This window comes from Heteronotia binoei, chromosome 10 (genome assembly GCF_032191835.1).
Source record: "Heteronotia binoei isolate CCM8104 ecotype False Entrance Well chromosome 10, APGP_CSIRO_Hbin_v1, whole genome shotgun sequence".
NCBI classification, from domain to species: Eukaryota; Metazoa; Chordata; class Lepidosauria; order Squamata; family Gekkonidae; genus Heteronotia; species Heteronotia binoei.
The window spans coordinates 50,032,015-50,044,875 of NC_083232.1; the positions used below are offsets into that span (position 1 = coordinate 50,032,015).

The 12,861-nt window shown below is 41.0% G+C and overlaps 1 protein-coding gene across 1 annotated transcript in view; it reads right to left on the reverse strand.

The window, feature by feature from the left end:
* Positions 1-12,861, reverse strand: part of MEOX2 (mesenchyme homeobox 2) — a 112,516-nt gene that overhangs the window by 29,067 nt on the left and 70,588 nt on the right. The window lies entirely within an intron of this gene.

Consider the following 12,861-nt stretch of genomic DNA (forward strand, 5'->3'; position numbering starts at 1 on the left):
GTATTTCCCAGTCTGGCATCACAGAACGTGCTCCACCCTCCCCTTCCCTATTTAAAGTAATGCCACATGCACCGATCCCTTGGTCTGCTGTGACGTTTCCTTCCCATCACTTTCTCCTTTTATTGCATTCAGTTGTTACAGGTTTCGTGTTGGGTTCATTTTGCTTGTAATTGTCACAGCTTTTTTTTGGGGGGGGGGGGCACTGGAATGGATGCTTTGTGGGGGGGAAGCATTGCCTATGCATCCTGCTCCTCAAGGTTTGGAGACTCTGCTAAGGAGTCTTGGAGTGGAGAACTAAGTGATATGCCCAGGTGGGGGCTGTTGGCTGGCTCTAATCTCCAGGTGGTGATGGAACCATGCAGCAACTGGCACCCACATGGGACCCATCCCACAGGTTACCCCTTGGCAGGTGAGCCAGAGGACAGATTGGTTCATCAGGTGGCAGGTGGGTTGCCCAATGCTAGATCCATCCCCATGCTGCACCAATGCTTTTGCTTTGCATCCAGTAAAGCTGTGGCCTTTTTCATCCAAACACTATTGCCATGGTATTCCTTTTCATAATACCCTGCCTCCTTTACTAGCCACTGGATCTGCATACTCTTACTTTTGTCACATTAATGTTTTCCTGTGTAGACCTTATTTCCATGTAGGAAAATGTCTGTACACCATCACTTGTGATAAATGCACACATATCTATTTTGCCATGTATTTGGAAGTTTTATCCATGTAGGAAAACCACGCTGTTCAAAGTGGTCCTAAATCAAACTATGACCCACATATCAGATTACCCCGCCCACCCAAATTTTATGGCCATTTGTTTTTAATCTTGGCATACTGCATGCTGTAAATCCAAAATTAGCTAGTGTTCAGCATGAGAATCACTAGTCAACTTTTGGCTTCATCAACCATCTTAAAAATGTCACAGATAAATTCACACTTCAGCTGATGGTTTAAATAGAAACCTGCATCAACTTCCAGCAGACAAGCCCTTAAGCAGCCTCTGTATGACTTTTGCTGAAGGATGAGTCATCTGCATGCCTGAGATTGTCTTGCTGGCGGCAAAGTCCAATTATGAGAGTTATATCTTATAAGCAGACAATATGATTTGAATCAAAGATAACTATCTGTTTGAGGACCATGGGTACAAATGGGAAGATTAAAAAAAACCAGCCACCCAGAATAGCCTTTAAACTATTGCCACTGGTGTTGAAAATTGGGAAGCTCATCTTCTTATACGTGACTCAATTTTTTAAAAAAGTAAATATTTTCAGGAAAATATTACTAAAAGCAAACTCTAAAAATTATATTGGATAGCACACTAAAGAGAAAGCCAACAAAATCAAAGTAAGATTAAAATCCTATAGGGAATAAATTCCCCAAAGGCATATACAAATAGAAAGCTTACTATACTTCCAGGAAATGCTTTGAGTAAATGCTTTGGCAGGCTATCAAGGCATGGCAGTTCCAACTATAGATCAGACACTCAGAAAGGCTTTTCAGTATGCCACAAGTGTACAGTTTTGATTTAGGCATACAGATCCAAGACTGCTGTGTTGCTGCAACTATGGCATTCAATATGAAACAGGGAAAGTAGAGCTGGACAGTTCCACCCTACCTCTTAAAACTAGTTAGCCATTGCAAAGCTTTACCATCCAGTTTCAAGGCCCTTATAATAGAAAGCAATATCCACCCTTGTCCTGCTCTACCTCCCTAAAAGTTCTTTGTGCAATGTAGTCTTGCACTACATAAAGGCTTTCCTTTGCACACCAATAAATAAATAACACATGAAGTTGGGCCAGCTAACTTTGCTGGAGCAAGGAGACATACATGTCTAGAACATCCATTTTCCTAGAATATGTCTCCTACCTCATAAAAATCAATAGGTACTGAATCCTAAACAAATGCTTGATTAAGGTTTAATTAAATGTGATGGCATCCCTGTGTCTGCCATGGGAATATTGCTGCCATTTTAAGGCTTTGATTTCCTTCTTTTTAAAACATCCTTGGGGCCTGATCCTGAAAGCCTACCTGAAGGTGCCCCTGCTGGCTAGCGACACAGGTGCTCTTCCCAAGTTGAGGTGGCTTGAAAATGATGCAGGGTACTGATGCATGGGGAAGGCAGGAGCTCTAGTAGCAGCAGAGGTAAGAGGCTGTATTTGCTGGTTAGTGAGGAAACAGCCAGGAATGGAGATAAACAGGAATTTCTACAACCCAGCAAATACCACCCCTCTCCTCCACTGCTACTAGGTTCCCATTTCCCCTCCATATTACCTCACAGCTGCCACACAAGGGATCATGAGAGGGGGACATGATCCCTTGAACCATGAGTCTAATTTTGATTGGTCCCTTGCAGCATTTTAAAATGGTCAAAAATTTTCAGCAATATGGCATTGGCAGCCACAGGTCAAATCCATGGTTGACATAACATGTAGTTTGGCCCTCTATATCCTGCCTGCCTACTCCTACTTTCCAAGCGGAGGGTGGGGGGGGAGAGAGCATCACATTTTCTGAAGTACAATGGTACAGGAAGAAAAATCCTGATAACATTATAATAAATGATGACAGCATACCCTTAATGATAGAAAATGAAATCTAGTACAACCTTACAAGTCTAGTATAACCTTAATGTTTTTCCGGAGTATGAAGGGAGCTATGATTGTTGTAAGATTATATTTTGTTAGTCTTTAAGGTGCTACTGGAAAAATATCCATTCTTGTCCTACTCTACATCAGTAAAAGTTCTTTGTGCAGCCTTGCACTACATAAAGGCTTTCCTTTGCACTCCAATCAATCAGTCAATAAAGCATGAAGTAGGACCAGCTAGCTGTGCTATAGCAAGGAAACTTTGTTAATCTTTAACATGCTATTGGACTCAAATTTTGTTCTTCTACTGCAGACCAACACAGCTGCCTGTCTGAAACTACCTTAATGATAAAGAAGCTGCAACTGGACCATTTCCTCCTTTATGTAGTTTGTTTGGCTGTCAATTAATGTCCTTCATTGCAAACGAACTGTTAACTTTAATGCACAGCAGATCACATTTTGTGAGCTCAGTAAGATCCCACATGAAACCTAAGCAGCAAAGGAAGACTCACTATTTAGACATTCTTGCCATTACTGGATGCTAAGTATAAATGAATATTATGCTGTAACTTTTTTTGGCAGCAAGCGCTTCTGGCAGAAGCAGTAGGCTTCACTGGCAGACTGGCATATGGGTAAAGTCTGGATTAGAGTTTTATGGCCTCTCACTGAATGTATGTGTGTCATAAGGCAGCTTTTCTTGGCAAAGGTGCCCTGGCTGATCTACTCTGGGGTTGTTCTATACACAGTACACTCATTGCCACATTTGTTTGCTGGCCTTCTGCTTTCTTACTAGTTTTACATAGCTAGCTTGGACTCAGTGAAATGTTTCTCTACATTTAATGAAATAATATTTGCATATTAAGTGATAACCATTAAATACAGTGGTAGAAACCAAATCTGTTTTCATTTCATCAAATAAATATTACAATGACATCTGTTATTAGAGCTGGAGCAGCAAGAAGTAAAAATAAAAGGAGTAGTAGGAGTCAATTCAATGTCTTTTGCAATTATTAATACAAACGGGGTGGAATTCTAGCAGGAATTCCTTTGTATATTAGGCCACACACCCCTGATGTAGCCAATCCTCCAAGAGCTTACGAAAAAGAGCCTTGAAGCTCTTAGAGGATTGGCTACATCAGGGGTGTGTGGCGTAATATGCAAATGAGCTCCTGCTAGAATTCCACCCCTGAATACAAATATAATGAATGTATTCCTTTTTGTATTGAGTCATTTTCTCAGGCTGGGTCCAGACTGGCATTTTATGCCGTCACAGGGATGGGACACAGGTGGACCAAAACAGCACAACCAAACATACACAGCTGCTTCCCATCCTGCTCCTGCAGACACCCCATCCCAGTTGCACCTCAAAAAGCTATGACTGAGGTGCAATTGGGATGGGGTGAGTGTGGGAGCAGGATGGGAGGCAGCTGTGTCTGTTTGGTCACACTGTTTTGGTTTGCCTGCGTCCTGTTCCTGTGCCAGTGTAAAATGCTGGTCTGGACACAGCCTCAGTGTTAGCTTATCAACTTTTATACAAGTGGTAATATTTCATCTTGCATATTTAAGAATGTAAGAAGAGCCCTGCTACATCAGACCAATGGTCCATCTAGTCCAGCATCCTGTCTCACACAGTGGCCAACTAGTTTGTCTAGAGGGCCAACAACAGGGCATAGAGGCTGAGGTCTTCCCCTGACATTGCTTTCTAGCTCTGGGGTTCAGAGGTTGAGTGTTTCTGAATGTGGAGGTTTCCCTTAATCACCATGGACAATAGCGTTTAATGGACATCCATAAATCTATCTAATGTTAAGGCTGTTTATTCCTGTAGCCATCACTACATCCTCTGGCAGCAAATTCCACTTTTTTATTATTCTGTGTGTAAAGTAGTACTTCGTTTTGTCAGTCCTGAACCTTCTGCCCGTCAGCTTCCTTGGATGCCCTCTAGTTCTAGTATATTGGGGAAGATGCAAAAATTCACAGATGGTAAGCCACATCAGGAATCTGAAAGTGTAATTTACCTAAGACCACCCAGTGGATTCAGTTAAAACTGGGATAGCTCTAGCTGTTGACCTCATTACCAGAAATATTGCCTTCTGTCTGCAAATGATGACATAGATAATAGCCATTTTATTTTAATGCTGAGTACCATGGACTAGGATCTATGGCCTTATTAAAAGCATACTTTGTTATAAATGTTTGATGCTATTAAATTAATTAAAAATATTAAATTCTATTTACTTTAATTTAGTTTTTAAATTCTGCGTATTATAGCACCTTGTAAAATTCAAGATGGCAAAAGGAGGCAAAGAAAAAGGTCATACCACTAACACAAACAAAATAAATTCTAAAATTGGAAAGGTACATAGAAACATTAGACATTAACCACAAAGTCCTAGTAACAAGGCTTATGCAACAGAATTATAAACATTTTAGTGACTATTTCCACAAATGTCTGGCAGTAATTCAAGTTTCATTTCCATCAGTAACTAGCACTTTTTGTTTTACTCAGAACATCATAGATCTATAGAATAAAAAAAACCCCTGAAACACAAACTGTCAAAACAGAAAATTGTATGTACCTGAATATGATCTTTGCTGTCCTGTCCTGATCTTTGCTCTCCTGTCCTCATCAACCCAAAGGTCTCTACTCCTTTAAACAACTTGGCTTCTTTTCTCTTTGCCTAAGTAGATCCAGGACCCCCATGGTGAAGAGTGGTAAGCTGCAGTACAGCAGTCCAAGCTCTGCTCACAACCTGAGTTCGATCCCGGCGGGAGCCAGGTTCAGGTAGCTGGCTCATGGTTGACTCAGCCTTCCATCCTTCCGAGGTCAGTAAAATGAGTACCCAGCTTGCTGGGGGGTAAACTGTAAATGACTGGAGAAGGCAAGGACAAACCAGCCCATAAAAAATCTGCCATGAAAATGTTGTGAAAGCAATGTCACCCCAGAGTTGGAAACGACTGGTGCTTGCACAGGGGATTATCTTTACCTTTAAGCATTTCCACTATGAAGTAAGTCCCATGTTATTCTATGTTCATGAGGACTTGAGCAGGATTGAAAGAATTTGCTGCACAACACCAGTACTGAGTCAAGACAATGTTTCACTTGGGTTTGCTTTACTTTGTTGTAATGCAATCAAATCTGAATGGCTATGTGATTTCTTTCCAGTTCAGTAGTATGCATTTGGATATACCTGAGCCAAAATAACATGGAAAATTAGCTGTTTTGGGATGGCTCAGGAGCTCAGGAACACCTGAAACAATTTATTTCCTGGCATTTCAAGAATGTTTTAGGGCAGGGGTGGCCAACAGTAGCTCTCCAGATTTTTTTTGCTTACAACTCTCATCAGCTCCAGCCGTTGGCCATGCTGACTGGGGCTGATGGGAGTTGTAGGCAAAAAACATCTGGAGAGTTACCCTTGGCCACCCCTGTTTTAGGGCTTCAGGAAGTGCAGGAGTGGGGAGGAAAAGAGAAGAAATCAGCCTGGAAAACAGCTGTTAGCATCATTTGAGAAGAGAGATGTCGACTAACAGCTCATGGTCAGGTATTCCTGACATTTACTCATGGCCTTTTAAATTTTAAGGAGATAACTGAACTGACACTGGAATTACAATGCTGGCATTGTGCCTACTTGCCATCAGCATCAGTGGCAGGAGAGCCCTTTTCCTTAGCCCAAAAATGGCGGGCAGACTGGCAGGCACCTTGATTCCCATGAAGCTGAGCTGTTGCAATTTCCTTCCAGACATTCGGGGTGGGGAGGCTTTTATTTAAAAAAAAATACAGCAATTGAGTAGCATTATATAAATATAACAGTATAGCAATAAGTGTACTAAGTTCTTTGAATTCTCAGCTTTCATTTTTTGCCCACCCACCCCTCGAATGAGACACAACATAGGTTTATGGGTTAAACTGGGAATTTACATATAAGCTGATCCGCACTGTTCAGTTAACATATCTAAGCATGGGTTGTATTGTGCTTGCAAACAGGACAAAACCCCGCCGACTCTCAGCCAGGTTGGAATTCCTCCATACCTTTGTCCTCATGACCCACACATGAGTGCATAGATGGTACATGCCCATGACTTCTAAGCCTTAGGGCTAGTCATGGGTCCCTTCAACCCTGGAGAGGTGCCCCACTGATCACCTAGACTTTCCAGCCAGTAGGCATCCAGTTTGAGAACCCCCTATCTCTGATACCTCCGCAGCCCATGCTCTCCTCACCATTGTGGAATTAAGTCTTGGCTTTACAGCCCTCCCATCAACTTTACACCATCAGGCAGCCCAGTTTTAAAATTATTACAATTTTGCACAACCCTAAATACCTAGTCAGCAAAAATTTCAGTCACTTGGTAGAATTAAAATGTTTGACTGCAAATATTCAGCATAGTCCTAGTTCAGGACTCCACTAAGTCACCGGATCTGAGCAAAGAAGTTGTGTGCATTTATGCAGTTATCGCTATGTCCTTTCCTCTGTCTTTCTTCCTTTCCCTTGTATCAATACATTTTAGTAACTATAAGCAACACATTTTAGGGATTAAAGCTTTTAGCTGATACACTCTTATTTCTACAAGGCATTTTTGGATTTTTGTGAATGTTTGACCAAACACTAGGTGAAATACCTGAGCAATCCCATAGGCGACCATATTCAATATAATAAATACTACTATGAATGCTACAAATGCTCACCAACTTAAAGCCACCACTATATTTTGCATTCTGTGACGGATGTTGTGTGCTTGGTCTCTCTCTTTCGACTTGTCCACTTTGGAAGACTCCATTATAGACTAAGCTATCCTCGGCAAAGCAGAATCAAAGAAATCTTCAAACCCTACAACCATGGCATAGTTCACATACCTGATGGAGATGATGATGATGCAGATATTCCACTCATGCTAAATAGTTTTTAGTTAAAAAAAAAAAAGTAGTTCCCTGTGCAAGCACCAATCGTTTCCGACTCTGGAGTGACATTGCTTTCACATTTTCATGGCAGACTTTTTATGGGGTGGTTTGCCATTGCCTTCCCCAGTCATCTACACTTCCCTCCCCCAACAAGCTGTCTTCGGAAGGATGGAAGGCTGAGTCAACCTTGAGCCAGCTACCTGAACCCAGCTTCTGCTGGGATCAAACTCAGGTCGTGAGCAGAGCAGTATTGCAGCTTTACCACTGTGTGCCACGAGGCTCTGAAAAAATAGATACTAGATTTTATTATCTAAATGCAAAGAAATGTGAAGGACAAACTTTGGGGGAAAGTGGATTTAGAAGATATACAACTTTTAAATACAAGTGCTTTTGCCCACCCAACACTATTTCCCCATTGTTTTCTATTAAAACCAAACTACTTGGGACATATTAAAATATATGAAGTTATGTTGTTTTAATTTCCAAAGCAGTAAATTTTGTTTTCCTGGAATGTTTCTTTGTAGCCATTTCTAACAGCCAGGACAGGAAGATTCCATCCCTTTTTGACCTTGAGGCCTGTATTCAGTATCACCTGAACAGTTTTTTCTTTGGTGGAAAATGGGTGGAAAACCTGGAAGAGATTTCTGGCAGATTTCATGTCAGCTTCCCATCTGTTTTGCAGCTGTTGCAACTGAGGCAAAACCTCTCTGTTTTCCTCTACTGCCGACGCCAAATGGTAGGTGTAGCTGCAGAAGGGGAAAAATCCAAGAAGGTCCCAGAATACACTCACTTTTCCCACATAATACTTTAAGTATTAACATATGGTATATAACACCTGAGGTTAAAGGAAGGCATTATGTATAGCATGTATTGTTCTTCACACTCCCTCCCACTCACATATATATTTATAAAACATAGATGAATGATCAGGTGAGGGGCAGTTTGATGCTTTGTTCTCTAAACCTTGATTCATTGTGACTAAGCTAACTGAAACAGACAGCGTCATTGAGAATCTACAAACTTAACTTGCAAGTGTTATTTCCTCTTTAGATTATAGAGTCAGAAAAAAATTTAAATTTAGCTTGGCATGGTGAAATAATCTGTGGCAATTTACAAACGGACATAAGTTTCCTCAACCGCTAGGGAATTATTTAACTTTGTGCAAATGACAAACTGAGGAAGAGGAAAAGGAGTAGATCCTGTGTTCAAGGTACTGCTACTTTCCCATACTCAAACTGCTCTTAGAAGGCTGTGGAGACACTTCGATTCCTATTGTAAAACAACAACAACAACACTACTTAATGATAATTATGATAAAACCAAGATTATGGTTTTGGGGAGAAGATCACATTATCAGACAATGGACAAGAAATAATTACAATAAGCATCTAGTTTTAAATATTTGGAGTGATGCTTCATCAGTCAAGCTCTTAGACACCCATATTGACTATGTTAAGTATAATCTCAAAGAAGCTGTCATTGGTATTTTATAGGAAAAGAGGTGGCTGTCTGATTTCTTTAGAAATTTCTAAAATGAAATTACTGCCCCAGCTTCTATATGGAACAGCAATTTGGGGTTGTGGAAATCTCCATAACTAGCCCCACATTCCCAGAATTAAATATTTTAGATGAAATGATGCAAACCTCTTTGTACTACTGCAACTTTTGTTGTTAACATAAGATCAGACAATACCTCTGCATTAAACAGTAAAAGGATTCAGAGGCCTTTGCTATCAATAGTATCAAAACCCCTTCACAAGACCATGCACCTACGAATGGGTTGGTGGAATGGACAATGCTTTGAAAATTGCAGGCCCTGAAAACAAAACAAAAACCATTTCCTTGTGTGTCATGGGTAGATCAACAGCTGCATTGATGTTTTTTGGCTTAACCTTTTGAGAAATCACTCCACAGAAGAACTTGAGTGGCTGGTATAAGTTGATGCTTGTGTGTCACCTGTTACCAAGCTGCTACAAACCACAGCCTTTTATCCGAAGGCAAAAAGGCTTTAAAACTTGAGAAATGAAGTCCAAGTGTCATAACTGGACTGGAACAAATTTACTCATAGTTGGACACAGAATGAGAATTGCACATGCCCTTTTAAGATTTGCTCAGACTTACTCTTTTTTTAGGCACATCCATAACAATGGTACTGATGTGATTAAAGTTATATATTTTAAGGCTCGTATGCAGTCCCCCCAATATATGAGTACATGAGTTTAATTCAGACTTTGCTGCCTTTCAAGTTTGCTCCCTCCCCACACAAATGCATGAGCTCCCATCTGACCAAAATTATTAAATACCTTGCATGTAAGCCAAGAATGTAAACTTTAAGTTTTCCATACTTAACAATAAAATCTAAAACACTCACAAAGCTTAACACAGGTTGAGTTTCTTCAGATATCCTTTACTGCCTTGCTTTTTTATTCTACAAGCCATTCCTCAAAGCAGGGTTACATGAAGAATACTGACAGTTTGTGCTTTGAGAATGTCACCTTGCTCAGCTACAGTGTTATATGACAACAAAGATAAGGATGAACATTGCATAGTTTATGGCATGATGGCCAGAAATGCTTTAAAGAAACTCAGTGTGGTGTAGTGGTTGAAGAGCTGAACTAGAATCTGGAAGAGCCAGGTTCAAATACTTCCAGGGAACCTTGATGGATGACTTTGGGTCAGTCATACAGTCTCAACTTGACCTACTCACAGGATTGTTGTGAGGATAAGATGGAGGTGAGGAGAATGATATAAGCCATTTTGAGAAAAAGTATCTCTCCAGGGTTCTCCATTGAGGAGAAAGCTAGGGTATAAATGAAGTATATACATAAGTAAAGAGCAGCATGACATTGTTCTCTGACCTAGTGGCTTTTCTACAAACACATTCTTCTTCTCTTTCCTTCCTTCACCTACACACCTGCTTAGCACCACCAAATCCAGCACTTAGCACTAGGACACAATTGCTGGAGTCACTTCCAGCAGAAGGCTCAAGGTATTTGCCCACCCACCCCTCAAATGAAATGCCACACAAGTTATGGGTTAAACTGGGACTTTATTTACACAAAAGCTGCTCTGCACCATTACATACATCATAAAGCACGGGTTGCCTTGAGCTTGCAAAGCAAGCTTTCTGACAGGGCAAATCCATCCCGGCTCAGGGCCAGGTCCGGAAACTTCTGGGCCCTACCTGTCATGGCCCGCACACCAGTGCGTAGAGGGGATGGGCGAATATACCCCCGGACCACGACTGTGAAGCCTTGGGGCCGGTCGTATGCTCCCCCAACCCCAAAGAGACCCCCAACCAAGCCACCCAGACTGCCAAGCCTCTAGGTAGCCCAATTGAGGACCCCCCCCTCCATAGCTGATCTCCCATTGAGAGATAGGCATGGATGAGGGGCAACAGCTGGCTCCAGAGCATTCCCCACTTTTCCAGCTGTTTAATCATTCCTTAGCTGGGTACCAATGCTGGAGCTGCCGGCCTTTTTGCCTGCCCAATACACGATGGAATGCCCGTAAATCAATATACTGGTGGTCTCCGTCCTTGTGCCGCATCCTGCAAAGAAGCCCAGAATCAGCCTTTACTGTTTCCTCTGACCTGGTAATGGCATTTCTGCCCTACCTGGCCAGCCAGTCACCTCCCGGATTGGCTAGATCTCCCGTGCCGTATCTGAATAGGCTCATTCCCTCCTCGTGGTTTCATTTGAGGAAATGGGGTGTGGTCAATCTCCACGGCTGCTCTATGACACCAACCGGTTATTTGGGAAAGAGTGAAAGAGGAGAACCTGATACCCATAAAAGAGGCATCATGATGGAGGCAAGAAATGCATGGAGTCGTTTCTGACATGAACACAAAGTCTAAAAGAAGCCACAACACTGTGGAGGCGCTGCACCAGCAATTAGATATGGATGGGCTGACTCCAATTCAACATTTTAATGTCATATTACTTTCTCTTCCCTTGTTATAATTCATTGGCTAAATATGTTCTTTTAAAAAATAAATTTAAAAAGATTATATTACACATTAGTAGCATAGCTTGTCTATAAACCTAACTATGTATTCACAAACCATTTTCTGTTTCATAGTCTAAATTACATATGGATCTTCTCCTTTGATTTCATCTGCTGAATTCTAGCTAAACTTTGTAAGAAAAGAATCTGTCTCATGGTCTAGTTTATCATATATGTGTGCATGTATCCGTACCCAAGGTTTAGACACATATTTTATGTATCTTACTACCCCTGTGAAGGTATTAAAATGAAACCAAAAAGGGCCAGCTGTGCTCATAAATGTAGGTTAGTAAATACCCAGACGTTATCTGTTTTTCTTTTTTAAAAAATCCATGGGGTTGCCAGTGTGCGTATTCTACTATTTCATTCACAGTTTACTTTTACAGCATTGTCTTGAAGTGTAACACCAACCATAAAAAAAAGGAACAGTGGAAAGTACTTTCCCACATGCAATTAAATGGAATTACCTGTCTTTCAGGAGAAGCCAAAAATAAAAAGGGTTGTAAAATATTAATAGTTTAAACATCTGAAAAGGGGTTTTATTGCTCACAGTCATGTCAAAGAGTAACACATTTGTTTTCTGCTAAAGCCTACGCAGAATATGGCAGATTACTTTCTAATGAACAAATTAGGGATCCTAAAAGCTTATTTCTCTTAACAATTTAGTGCCTTGATATATTAAACCAAACCACCTCTTCAATCTTGTTTCTGTGTGCAATGGGAAGCAAAATAGCACCTTTCAATGTGCACTCACTAGGCAAGCTTGTGTCACTACCAAAATCCAATCCTCCCTGGGTATGTACACATGTTTATAACATTTAAATAAAATATATGTATATGAAATCATAGCTTGGATCCTGAATAAATTGGCAGTTTCCACCAATCCCCCCTTCCTGCCATAGATCCCGTCATTTTGTTCCTAAGTGCTCCTTATCCCCCAGGAGCAGCTTTATGTGGAAATCAGTGAGCTAGCGGGGGGTGGGGGGAGCAGAAAAGTTTCATTCTGATGACAAGATTTAATCTTGATCCAACCCCTTGTCTAAATTATTGTTTTAACCGTTTACATTTATTTCTAATTTGTATTGCGTATTGTTATTGCTTAAATGTGCTGCAATCCGCCCTGAGCCTGGTCTCGGGATAGGTTGAACTAGAAATTAAAATAAATAAATATACAGTCAATTCCTAGATTGTTAGAGGGATATATCAATCATACTATTCTAGACTACACAACTGAATTGTGTGTATGTGTGTGATGTGTTCAAATGTTACACCCCTAGAACTTCCTTCCAAGCCAAAAGCAGCCTTGTGGGAAAGATGTACCTATTGAACAGAGCAGGAATGCACGAATTCCTGTCTTCCACCACACACAGGGACCAGACA